Source organism: Triticum dicoccoides, chromosome 2A (assembly GCF_002162155.2).
Source record: "Triticum dicoccoides isolate Atlit2015 ecotype Zavitan chromosome 2A, WEW_v2.0, whole genome shotgun sequence".
In the NCBI taxonomy this organism is placed as follows: Eukaryota; Viridiplantae; Streptophyta; class Magnoliopsida; order Poales; family Poaceae; genus Triticum; species Triticum dicoccoides.
The window spans coordinates 37,567,551-37,580,501 of record NC_041382.1 but is presented as its reverse complement, the minus strand read 5'-3'; positions in this window follow the sequence as shown (position 1 = coordinate 37,580,501).

Below are 12,951 nucleotides of genomic sequence, written 5' to 3'. Positions count from 1 at the left end.
TAGAGCCCCTTGCAGCGCCACCTCGGGGAAACTCGAGGGCTGGTTTTAGTTGTACGGATTGCTTATCTAAGTGTGCCCTGAGAAAGAGATATGTGCAGCTCCTATCGGGATTTGTCGGCACATTCGGGCGGTGTTGCTGGTCTTGTTTTAACCTGTCAAAGTGTCTTGAGTTACCGAGATACCGAGTCTGATCGGAACGTCTTGGGAGGAGGTCTATTCCTTCGTTGACCGTGAGAGCTTGTCATGGGCTAAGTTGGAACTCCCCTGCAGGGATTGAACTTTCAAAAGCCATGCCCGCGGTTATGGGCAGATGGGAATTTGTTAATGTCCGGTTGTAGATAACTTGAACCTTAATTAATTAAAATGAATCAACTGAGTGTGTTACCGTGATGGCCTCTTCTCGGCGGAGTCCGGGAAGTGGACACGGTGTTGGAGTAATGTTTGCGCAGGTTGTTCCTCTAGCTTCTCGCTCGTGCTTTGCCTCCTCTTCTCGCTCTCTTTTGCGAATAAGTTAGCCACCATACTTGCTAGTCGCTTGCTGCAGCTCCACTCATATTTTACCTTGCCATTCCTATAAGCTTAAATAGTCTTGATCGCGAGGGTGCGAGATTGCTGAGTCCATGTGGCTCACAGATACTATAACTCCAGATGCAGGTCCAGGTGATTCCGTTCCAGGTGATGAGTACGAGCTCAAGTGGGAGTTCGACGAAGACTCTCAGCGTTACTACGTGTCTTTTCCTGATGATCAGTAGTGGTGTCTAGTTGGGGTTCGATTCAGGGCCTTGTCGCATGTTGGGTTTTCTTCTATTTTGGCGCCGTAGTTGGGCCATGAGTGTTTGTATGATGGATGTTATTTAGGTACTTTGATGTGACGTGGCGAGTGTAAGCCAACTATGTACCTCCCCCTTTTATGATGTATTGCATGGGATGTTGTGATGATTGCCTAACTTGTGACATTGCTTTCAATGCGGTTATGTCTCTAAGTCGTGCCTCGACACGTGGGAGCTATAGCCGCATCGAGGGCGTTATATCCGGAGAGGGGGATTCGTCGTCGTCGTCATCATCATCAACCATTCTCCATCACCAATTTCATGATGCTCACCGCCGTGCGTGAGTAATTCCATCGTAGGCTTGCTGGACGATGATGGGTTGGATGAGATTTATCATGTAATCGAGTTAGTTTTGTTAGGGTTTGATCCCTAGTATCCACTATGTTCTGAGATTGATGTTGCTATGACTTTGCTATGCTTAATGCTTGTCACTAGGGCCCGAGTGCCATGATTTCAGATCTGAACCTATTATGTTTTCATGAATATATGTGAGTTCTTGATCCTATCTTGCAAGTCTATAGTCACCTATTATGTGTTATGATCCGGCAACCCCGAAGTGACAATAATCGGGACCACTCCCTGTGATGACCATAGTTTGAGGAGTTCATGTATTCACTATGTGCTAATGCTTTGTTCCGGTTCTCTATTAAAAGGAGGCCTTAATATCTCTTAGTTTCCAATAGGACCCTGCTGCCACGGGAGGGTAGGACAAAAGATGTCATGCAAGTTCTTTTCCATAAGCACGTATGACTATATACGGAATACATGCCTACATTACATTGATGAATTGAAGCTAGTTCTGTGTCACCCTATGTTATGACTGTTACATGATGAACCGCATCCGACATAATTATCCATCACTGGTCCGGTGCCTACGAGTTCTCCATATACTGGTTCTCGCTTTTTTACTTTCCTGCTACTACTGTTACAATCACTACAAAATACCAAAAACATTATTTTTGCTGTCTTTACTTTTGTTGCCGGTACCACCACTATCATATTACTTTGCTACTAAACACTTTGCTGCAGATACTAAGTTTCCAAGTGTGGTTGAATTGACAACTCAGCTGCTAATACTTGAGAATATTCTTTGGCTCCCCTTGTGTCGAATCAGTAAATTTGGGTTGAATAATCTACCCTCGAAAGCTGTTGCGATCCCCTATACTTGTGGGTTATCAAGACTAATTTCTGGCGCCGTTGCCGGGGAGCATAGCTCTATTCTTTGAGTCACTTGGGATTTATATCTGCTGGACACTATGAAGAACTTGAGATATCCAAAAACCAAGATCTATCCCTCAACTACGAGGGGAGGTAAGGAACAGCCATCTAGCTCTGCACTTGATTCACCTTCTGTTATGAGTAAGTTTACGACACCTACACCTGCTTCTGCTATTCGTTCTGATATGTCGCATGTTATTGATGATGCCACTTCTGCTATGCATGATACTTATGATGAAAATGCTTCTATGCCTGATACTACTGTGCCCCTTAGTGAATTTCTTGATGAACAAATTGCTAAGGCTAGAGAAAAAGAAATTATTGAACTGAATACGATGATGATAGTGATGATGAAAATATGCCTGTTAATCCTGAGGGTTATCATTTTGATATGGGATCTTCTGCCGCTATTTTAGCTTGCAAAGATAGATATGAGCTTAAGAGGTTATTAATTAAATGGAACAAAGAATCACTTAGAGATAAAATGAAACCCGACCCTGCTTTTGCTACTTCACCTATATGTGTTCCTGATAAGGATTATGAATTCTCTGTTGATCCTGATATAATTACTCTGGTTGAATCTGATCCTTTTTATGGCTATGAATCTGAAACTATTGTGGCACATCTTACTAAGTTAAATGATATAGCTGCCCTGTTTACTAATGATGAGAGATCACGTTGCTTTTATATACTCAAAATATTTCCGTTCTCATTAAAGGGTGATGCTAAGATATGGTTTAATTCTCTTGATCCTGGTTGTGTGCGTAGTCCCCAGGATATGATTTATTACTTCTCTACTAAATATTTCCCTGCTCATAAGAAACAAGTTGCTTTGAGGGAAATATACAACTTTGTGCAAATTAAAGAAGAGAGTCTCCCACAAGCTTGGGGGAGGCTTCTCAAGTTACTTAATGCTTTGCCTGATCATCCTCTTAAGAAACCTGAAATACTTGATATCTTTTATAATGGACTAACCGATGCTTCCATAGATTACCTGGATAGTTGTGCTGGTTCTCTTTTCAGGGAAAGAACACCGGATGAAGCTGAAATTCTATTGAATAATATGTTGACAAATGATTGGGCACCTCCTGAGCCAGCTCCTGAGCCATCTACTGCTCCAATTACAGAGTCTATTCCTAAACCAACTCCGAAGAAGAGAGGTGTTCTATTCCTCAGTCCCGAAGATATGCAAGAGGCAAAGAAACCTATGAAAGAAAAAGGTATTAAAGCTGAAGATGTTAAGAATTTACCGCCTATTAAAGAAATACATGGTCTTAATATACCGCCTGTTGAAGAAACATATGATCTTAATTCTTTATTTATTGAAGAACCTCCTGATCCCGATATCCCGACACAGGTAGTAAAGGTAAATTCTCTCTATAGATATGATAAAGCTGAAGTCCCTCCTACTAAAATTGCTAGTCAGTGCTTGGATGAGTTTGATAACTTTATGTTTAAGCAAGACGACTTCAATGCTTATTTTGATAGACAATTAAAAGAAAATGCTTACATGATTAGACGCTTGGGTGATTATATGGCTAATATTAAAGGTGAACTTAAACTTGTTAGCAAACATGTTGGGGGACGTAGCAGAATTTTAAAATTTTCTACGCATCACCAAGATCAATCTATGGAGTCATCTGGAAACGAGGGAGAGAGGAGTGCATCTACGTACCCTTGTAGATCACGAGCGGAAGCGTTCAAGAGAACGGGGTTGATGGAGTCGTACTCGTCGTGATCCAAATCACCAAAGATCCTAGCGCCGAACGGACGGCACCTCCGCGTTCAACACACGTACGGAGCGAGGACGTCTCCCGCGCCTTGATCCAGCAAGGAGGAGGGAGAGGTTGAGGAAGAGGGCTCCAACAGCAGCACGACGGCGTGGTGGTGGTGAAGCTGCAGTACTCCGACAGGGCTTCGCCAAGCTCTTACGGAGGAGGAGAGGTGTTGGGGAGGGGAGGGGCCGCGCCTTGGATGTTGTGTGCAGCCCTCCCCTTGCCCCTCTATTTATAGGGGAAGGAGGAAGGGGGCTGGCCCCCTCTAGATGAGATCTAGAGGGGGGGCGGCGGCCAAGGGGAGGGGGCTTGCCCCCCAAGCAAGGGGGGCGCCCCCTTTAGGGTCCCCCCCCCCAACCCTAGGCGCATGGGCCCAAAGGGGGGATGCGGCCAGCCCACGTAGGGCTGGTTCCCCTTTCCTCTACAGCCCATTAGGCCCTCCTAGAGAGGTGGCCCCTTCCGGTGGACCCCCGGAACCCCTCCGGTAGCCCCGGTACAATACCGATATGCCCCCGAACCTTTCCGGTGACCGTATGACAACTTCCTACATATAAATCTTCACCTCTGGACCATTCCGGAACTCCTCGTGACGTCCGGGATCTCATCCGGGACTCCGAACAACATTCGGTAATCACATACAAGTCTTCCTAACAACCCTAGCGTCACCAAACCTTAAGTGTGTAGACCCCACGGGTTCGGGAGACATGTAGACATGACCGAGACGACTCTTCGGTCAATAACCAACAGCGGGATCTGGATATCCATGTTGGCTCCCACATGCTCCTCAATGATCTCATCGGATGAACCACGATGTCGAGGATTCAATCAATCCGTATACAATTCCCTTTGTCAGTCGGTACGTTACTTGCCTGAGACTCGATCGTCGGTATCCCAATACCTTGTTCAGTCTTGTTACCGGCAAGTCACTTTACTCGTACCGTAATGCATGATCCCATGATCAACCACTTGATCACATTGAGCTCATTATGATGATGCATTACCGAGTAGGCCCAGAAATACCTCTCCGTCATACGGAGTGAAAAATCCCAGTCTCGATTCATGCCAACCCAACAGACACTTTCGGAGATACCTGTAATGTACCTATATAGTCACCCAGTTATATTGTGACGTTTGGCACACCCAAGGTACTCCTACGGTATCCGGGAGTTGCACAATCTCATGGCCTAAGGAAATGATACTTGACATTCAGAAAAGCTACAGCAAACGAACTACATGATCTTTGAGCTAAGCTTAGGATTGGGTCTTGTCCATCACATCATTCTCCTAATGATGTGATCCCGTTATCAATGACATCTAATGTCCATAGTCAGGAAACCATGACTATCCTTTGATCAACGAGCTAGTCAACTAGAGGCTCACTAGGGACGTGTTGTGGTCTATGTATTCACACATGTATTACGATTTCCGGATAACACAATTATAGCATGAACAATAGACAATTATCATGAACAAAGAAATATAATAATGACCATTTTATTATTGCCTCTAGGGCATATTTCCAACAAAACATGCTTCTATGGTTACCACTCAAGTAGAACAAGTACTTAAGGCTCAAAAAGAAGTGCTTGATGAAATGAATAGTAAGAAAAATGATTATGATGTTAGAGTGGCTACTAGAACTGGTAGAATCACTCAGGAACCTTTGTATCCTGAAGGCCACCCTAAGAGAATCGAGCAAGATTCTCAAAGAAATAATATTTATGTTCCTATTTCTTCTAAAAAGAAGAAGAAGAAAAATGATAGAACTGTGCAAACTTCTAGTGAACCTATTGCTAAACCACCTGATAATCCAAATGATATTTCTATGTCTGATGCTGAAACACAATCTGGTAATGAACATGAACCTAGTAAAAATATTAATGATGATGTTCATGATGATGCTCAACCTAGTAATGATAAAGATGTAGAAATTGAACCTGTTGTTGATCTTGATAACCCACAATCAAAGAATCAACGTTATGATAAAAGAGACTTTGTTGCTAGGAAACATGGTAAAGAAAGGGAACCTTGGGTTCAGAAACCCATGCCTTTTCCTCTGAAACCATCCAAGAAAAAGGATGATGAGGATTTTGAGCGCTTTGCTGAAATGATTAGGCCTATCTTTTTGCGTATGAGATTAACCGATGTGCTCAGAACAAATCCTTATGCTAAATATATGAAGGATATCATTACTAATAAAAGAAAGATACCGGAAGCTGAAATTTCCACCATGTTTGCTAATTATACTTTTAAGGGTGGAATACCAAAGAAACTTGGAGACCCCGTAGTACCTACTATACCTTGCTCCATTAAAAGAAATTATATTAAAACTACTTTATGTGATCTTGGAGCCGGTGTTAGTGTTATGCCTCTCTCTTTATATCGTAGACTTGACTTGAATAAGTTGACACCTACTGAAATATATTTGCAAATGGCTGATAAATCAACTGCTATACCTGTCGGTATTTATGAGGATGTGCCTGTTGTGGTTGCAAACGTTAATTTTTTAACGGACTTTGTTATACTTAATATTCCCGAGGATGATAGTATGTCTATTTTTCTTGGAAGACCTTTTCTTAATACTGCAGGGGCTATTATCGATTGCAACAAAGGCAATGTCACTTTTCATGTTAATGGTAATGAGCATACGGTACACTTTCCGAGGAAACAACCTCAAGTTCATAGTATCAACTCTAATGAAAAAATTCCATCGATTATATTTGGAGGTTTTGAATTCCCTCTTCCTACTGTCAAGAAGAAATATGATATTCTTATTATTGGGGATGTGCATATCCCCGTTGAGGTAACTTAGTGTTATTCAAAATTTCTCCGGTTTCATGATTATCAGAACGAGTTTGTTAACAAGACTTGATCAACCTTGTTAGTGGATTCTTTTTGATGAGCATGAGATGGATGAAACTAGAAGCACAACCTTTTGTACCCTCTCCATACTTTCTGTTATTTATATTAAATAAAGTAAAAAATAGTATTTTCTGTCTGTTTCCTGACTTATCCGTGCAATATAAAAATATCCTGAAAATAAAAGTCCTCAGAATGCCATGCCAATTTAATATGATTTTTTGGGAATATTTGAGGATTTACTGTGCAAAAATTACCGTGGGAGGAGCTGCCACCTGGCCACGAGGGTGGTGGGCGCGCCCCCTGCCTCGTGGGCCCACGGTGGCCCTCCTCCACTTATCCCAGTACCCATCTTCTTCCTCTATCTCACACAAACCCGAAAAACCAACTCAAGAACGAGTTCCAGCCACTTTTGCTGTGATTTTTGATCTCCTTGCTCAAAGCACCTCTCGCAAAAACTGCTTGGGGAGATTGTTCCTTGGTATGTGACTCCTCCATTGGTCCAATTAGTTTTTGTTCTAGTGCTTTATTCTTTGCAAATTTGTGCTGCATAGGTGGCCATGTTCTTGAGCTCGCATGTCAAATTTATATGGTTCCAAGTAGTTCTAATGCTTGATATAGGCTCTAGGCACTTGTAGGAGTAGTTGCTATCAATGTCATTGAGTTTGGTTTACTTTTATTTTGAAGTTACCAAAATTTCAGAATTTTCAGAGAAAAACAATATGCTTAGGAAGATGTTCCAAGGTGGTTCCTCTAAGAAGCAAGGACCCAGAATTGCTATGCGCGATGCTGACGAGGATCCACCAAGAGACGCTCCAGTACGGCCTTGCGAATGGCCGTCGGAAAATTTTATGGACCGTGCGGGAATTAAAGATGAATTCAAAGCATATTTGCGCAATGCCGGTCTTGAGGATTTTGAGGCTAACAAATGCCCCCAGTATCATGATCTCACAAGTTCATTTGTGAGGAGGTTTGAGTATTCATCTTCGCGTAATTCTCCTTCAGTCATGTTTGATCTCTATGACAAATTTTATACCATGGACTTAGAGGATTTCACTTCTGCTTGCAAACTTCCATCATGGGGTAGTGTTAGGGATCCCCTAAATCTGAATTTAGAAACTTTCTTGCTAGTATAACTGTGGGGAAATCTAGAGATATAACACAGGCTACCATAGGGAGCATTCATTTTCCTGCTATACATTATTTTGCTCTCTTCATCGGTAGATGCATAAATGCTAAGGATGAAGCATGTCACATGTGTGTCCCTGATCTTAGCATTCTTAGGAGTGTTGTGTTAGGAGACCAATCTTATCATATGGGAGCCATTGTAGCTCGTACGTTGCATCATAATAGACATAATGGAGATTTCTTTGGAGGAATTTTTGCAACCCCCTTAGCTCATTTTCTTGAAATAGACATTCGTAAGGGTGATACGGAGTTGCCTCCTGCATATTTAGATTATAACTCTATGGCTTCGCACCAGTTTGTCGAGAGGCCTGAATCACCTCTCTTATATCGTTTAATTTTTGATAAACGACGTGTTTTCCGTATTACTCTTCCTGCTCCTGCCTTCTTTGATTCATAGACAAAAGGAAGATATGTTATTACCAGAGAGGAGGCAGAAGAGTACGAGAGGAGTGCGGAGGCAGCTCGACTCCACGCTGCAGCTCAGCAGGCGATAACCGCTGCACATTAGTATGATCCCAACTATTCCTCCTCATCACAGTACGACCCCAACAACTATTATTATGGATATCCGCCAGGCCAGCCGTGGCCATAGACCAACTTAGGCCAAAAGCCTAAGCTTGGGGGAGTATGTATTTCTCACCGACATTACATTTATGTTCACACACACTCATTGCTAGATGTCGGTGCTCATATTTTTTCACTGTAACATACATGCTAGTTTATTTTCTTTTTCCTGCTTTCTTCTTGTGTGTTTGTTAAACCTTAAGAAAAAACAAAAAAATTAGTAGTAGTTTATTTTTCTGCTGTAGTAGTAATAATTAAAAAGAAAACCCAAAAATATTTCCCATTCTTCTTTTGCTTGTTGGGAGCTTTTCCGTGTAAATAGTTTTATTTCTTTTCTTTTCTCTGAGGGTCCGTAGGAGAAGACCATAATCAAATTGTTGAAGTGGCTCTTATATGCATTATTGTTGATTTCACCAAGAGCCCATATTGCCTTGTCTTCTCTTGTTTATTGAATGCTCACAGATTCCAGCTTAGTCCAATGCACGTGCACTCTTATTATTATTCACACCGTTCGGTCGTGCAAGTGAAAGGCAATTATGATGATATATGATGGACTGACTAAGATGAGAAAAGCTGGTATGAACTCGACCTCTTTTGTTTTTGTAAATATGATGAGTCCCTCGTTCTTGATTCAGCTTATTATGAATAAACATGTTTGCAATGACAATTAGAGATCATAGTTGCTTGTGCCATGCTTGATTAGCTATGAGTTATAATGGTTTACCTCGTGTGCCAACATGCTATTGAGATGATTATGATGTGGTATGATGGGGTGGTATCCTCCTTTGAATGATTTAAGTGACTTGACTTGGCGCATGTTCACGCATGTAGTTGAAACAAAATCAACATAGCCTTCACGATATTTATGTTCATGGTGGATTATATCCTACTCATGCTTGCATCCAGTGTTTATTAATTTTAATGCATGTACATGGCTGTTATCGCTCTCTAGTTGGTCGCTTCCAGTCTTTTGCTAGCCTTCACCTGTACTAAGCGGGAATACTGCTTGTGCATCCAATCCCTCAAACCCCAAAGTTATTCCAGATGAGTCCACTATACCTTCCTATATGCGGTATCTAATTGCCGTTCCAAGTAAATTTGTATGTGCTAAACTATAAACCTTCAAATAAACATTCTGTTTTGTATGCTCGAATAGCTCATGTATCAACAAAGGATGTCCTTATCTTCCGTGTTAGGCGGGTTATTCTCAAGAGGAGTGGACTCCGTTCCTCACTCACGAGAAAATGGCTGGTCACCGGGATGCCCAGTTCCATGCTTTATACAAACTAAATCAAAATTAATTGCAAACAAAACTCCCCCTGGGACCTGATGTATGTTGGAGGCACTCGTTGTTTCGAGCAAGCCATGGTTTGATGCTTGTTGGTGGAGGGGGAGTATAAACTTTACCATTCTGTTTGGGAACCGCCTATAATGTGTTTAGCATGGAAGATATCGCCATCTCTTAGTTGTTACGTTGACAATGAAAGTATACCGCTCAAAATACAATTTATCTCTATTTCAAAACTGAGCTCTGGCACCTCTACAAATCCCTGCTTCCCTCTGCGAAGGGCCTATCCATTTACTTTTATGTTGAGTCATCACCCTCTTATTAAAAAGAACTAGCTGGAGAGCACAGCCGTCATTTGCATTCATCACTGTTAATTTATATTGGGTATGACTATTATTGGATCTCTTTTACCATGAATTACAATGTCTAGTCAGTCCTTGATCTTTAAAGGTGCTCTGCATTTATGTTTTGCGGTCTCAGAAAGGGCTAGCGAGATACCATCTTGTTATATCATATTATGATTGTTTTGAGAAAGTGTTGTCATCCGAGATTTATTATTATGACTTGCTAGTTGATTATGCTATTGATATGAGTAATGATGAGACCTGAGAATTATTGCAAGTGTGGTTAGTTATGATCTATGCTGAAAACTTGAATGCTGGCTTGACATAGTTACAACAACAAGAGTAAATAGAGTTTGTAAAAGTTTTTCTTTCTTTCTTTCAGTTTGTCAACTGAATTGCTTGAGGACAAGCAAAGGTTTAAGCCTGGGGGAGTTGATACGTCTCCGTCGTATCTACTTTTCCAAACACTTTTGCCCTTGTTTTGGACTCTAACTTGTATGATTTGAATGGAACTAACCCGTACTGACGCTGTTTTCAGCAGAATTGCCATGGTGTTGTTTTATGTGCAGAAAACAAATATTCTCGGAATGACCTGAAACTCCACGGAACATCTTAGAAAAAACAATAAAAAAATCCTTGCCAAAGATGAAGACCAGGGGGCCACACCCTTCTCACGAGGGTGGGGCCCCCCCTAGGGCGCGCCCCCTACCTCGTGGGCCCCCTGAAAACCCTCCGACGCCAACTCCAACTCTATATATTTGCTTTCGGAGAGAAAAAACTAGGAGAGAAGAAATCATCGCGTTTTACGATACAGAGCCGCTGCCAAGCCCTAAAACCTCTCGGGAGGGCTGATCTGGAGTCCGTTCGGGGCTCCGGAGAGGGGGATTCGTCGCCGTCGTCATCATCAACCATCCTCCATCACCAATTTCATCATGCTCACCGCCGTGCGTGAGTAATTCCATCGTAGGCTTGCTAGACGGTGATGGGTTGGATGAGATTTATCATGTAATCGAGTTAGTTTTGTTAGGGTTTGACCCCTAGTATCTACTATGTTCTGAGATAGATGTTGCTATGACTTTGCTATGCTTAATGCTTGTCACTAGGGCCCGAGTGCCATGATTTCAGATCTGAACCTATTATGTTTTCATGAATATATGTGAGTTCTTGATCCTATCTTGCAAGTCTATAGTCACCTATTATGTGTTATGATCCGGCAATCCCGAAGTAACAATAATCGGGACCACTCCCGGTGATGACCATAGTTTGAGGAGTTCATGTATTCACTATGTGCTAATGCTTTGTTCCGGTTCTCTATTAAAAGGAGGCCTTAATATCCCTTAGTTTCCAATAGGACCCCGCTACCACAGGAGGGTAGGACAAAAGATGTCATGCAAGTTCTTTTCCATAAGCACGTATGACTATATACGGAATACATGCCTACATTACATTGATGAATTGGAACTAGTTCTGTGTCACCCTATGTTATGACTGTTACATGATGAACCGCATCCGGCATAATTATCCATCACTGATCCGGTGCCTACGAGTTTTCCATATACTGGTTCTTGCTTTTTTACTTTCCCACTACTACTGTTACAATCACTACAAAATACCAAAAACATTACTTTTGTTGTCTTTACTTTTGTTGCCGCTACCACCACTATCATATTACTTTGCTACTAAACACTTTGCTGCAGATACTAAGTTTCCAGGTGTGGTTGAATTAACAACTCAACTGCTAATACTTGAGAATATTCTTTGGCTCCCCTTGTGTCGAATCAATAAATTTGGGTTGAATACTCTACCCTCGAAAGCTCATCCCCTATACTTGTGGGTTATTCAACCCAAATTTATTGATTTGACACAAGGGGAGCCAAAGAATATTCCCAAGTATTAACAGTTGAATTGTCAATTCAACCGCACCTGAAAGACTTAATATCTGCAGCAAAGTATTTAGTAGCAAAGTAATATGATAGTAGAGGTAACGGTGGCAAAAGTAATAGTTTTGGTTTTGTAGTGATTGTAACAGTAACAACGGAAAAGTAAATAAGCAAAGATCAATATGTGAAAAGCTCATAGGCAATGGATCAATGATGGATAATTATGTCGGATGTGATTCCTCATGCAATAGTTATAACATAGGGTGACACAGAACTAGCTCCAGATCATCAATATAATGTAATATAATGTAGACTTGTATTCTGAATATAGTCATATGTGCTTATGGAAAAGAACTTGCATGACATCTTTTGTCCTACCCTCCCGTGGCAGCGGGGTCCTATTGGAAACTAAGGGATATTAAGGCCTCCTTTTAATAGAGTACCAGACCAAAGCATTAACACTTAGTGAATACATGAACTCCTCAAACTACGGTCATTACCGGTAAGTATTCCGATTATTGTCACTTCGGGGTTAACGGATCATAACACATAATAGGTGACTATAGACTTGCAAGATAGGATCAATAACTCACATATATTCATGAAAACATAATAGGTTCAGATCTGAAATCATGGCACTCGGACCCTAGTGACAAGCATTAAGCACAGCAAAATCATAGCAACATCAATCTCATAACATAATGGATACTAGGGATCAAACCCTAACAAAACTAACTCGATTACATGATAAATCTCATCCAACCCATCACCGTTCGGCAAGCCTACAATGGAATTACTCACGCACGGCGGTGAGCATCATGCAATTGGTGATGGAGGAAGGTTGATGATGACGATGGCGACGGATTCCCCTCTTCGGAGCCTCGAACGGACTCCAGATCAGCCCTCCCGAGAGAGATTAGGGCTTGGCGGTGGCTCCATATCGTAAAACGCGATGAATCCTTCTCTCTGATTTTTTTCTCCCCGGACGTGAATATATAGAGTTGG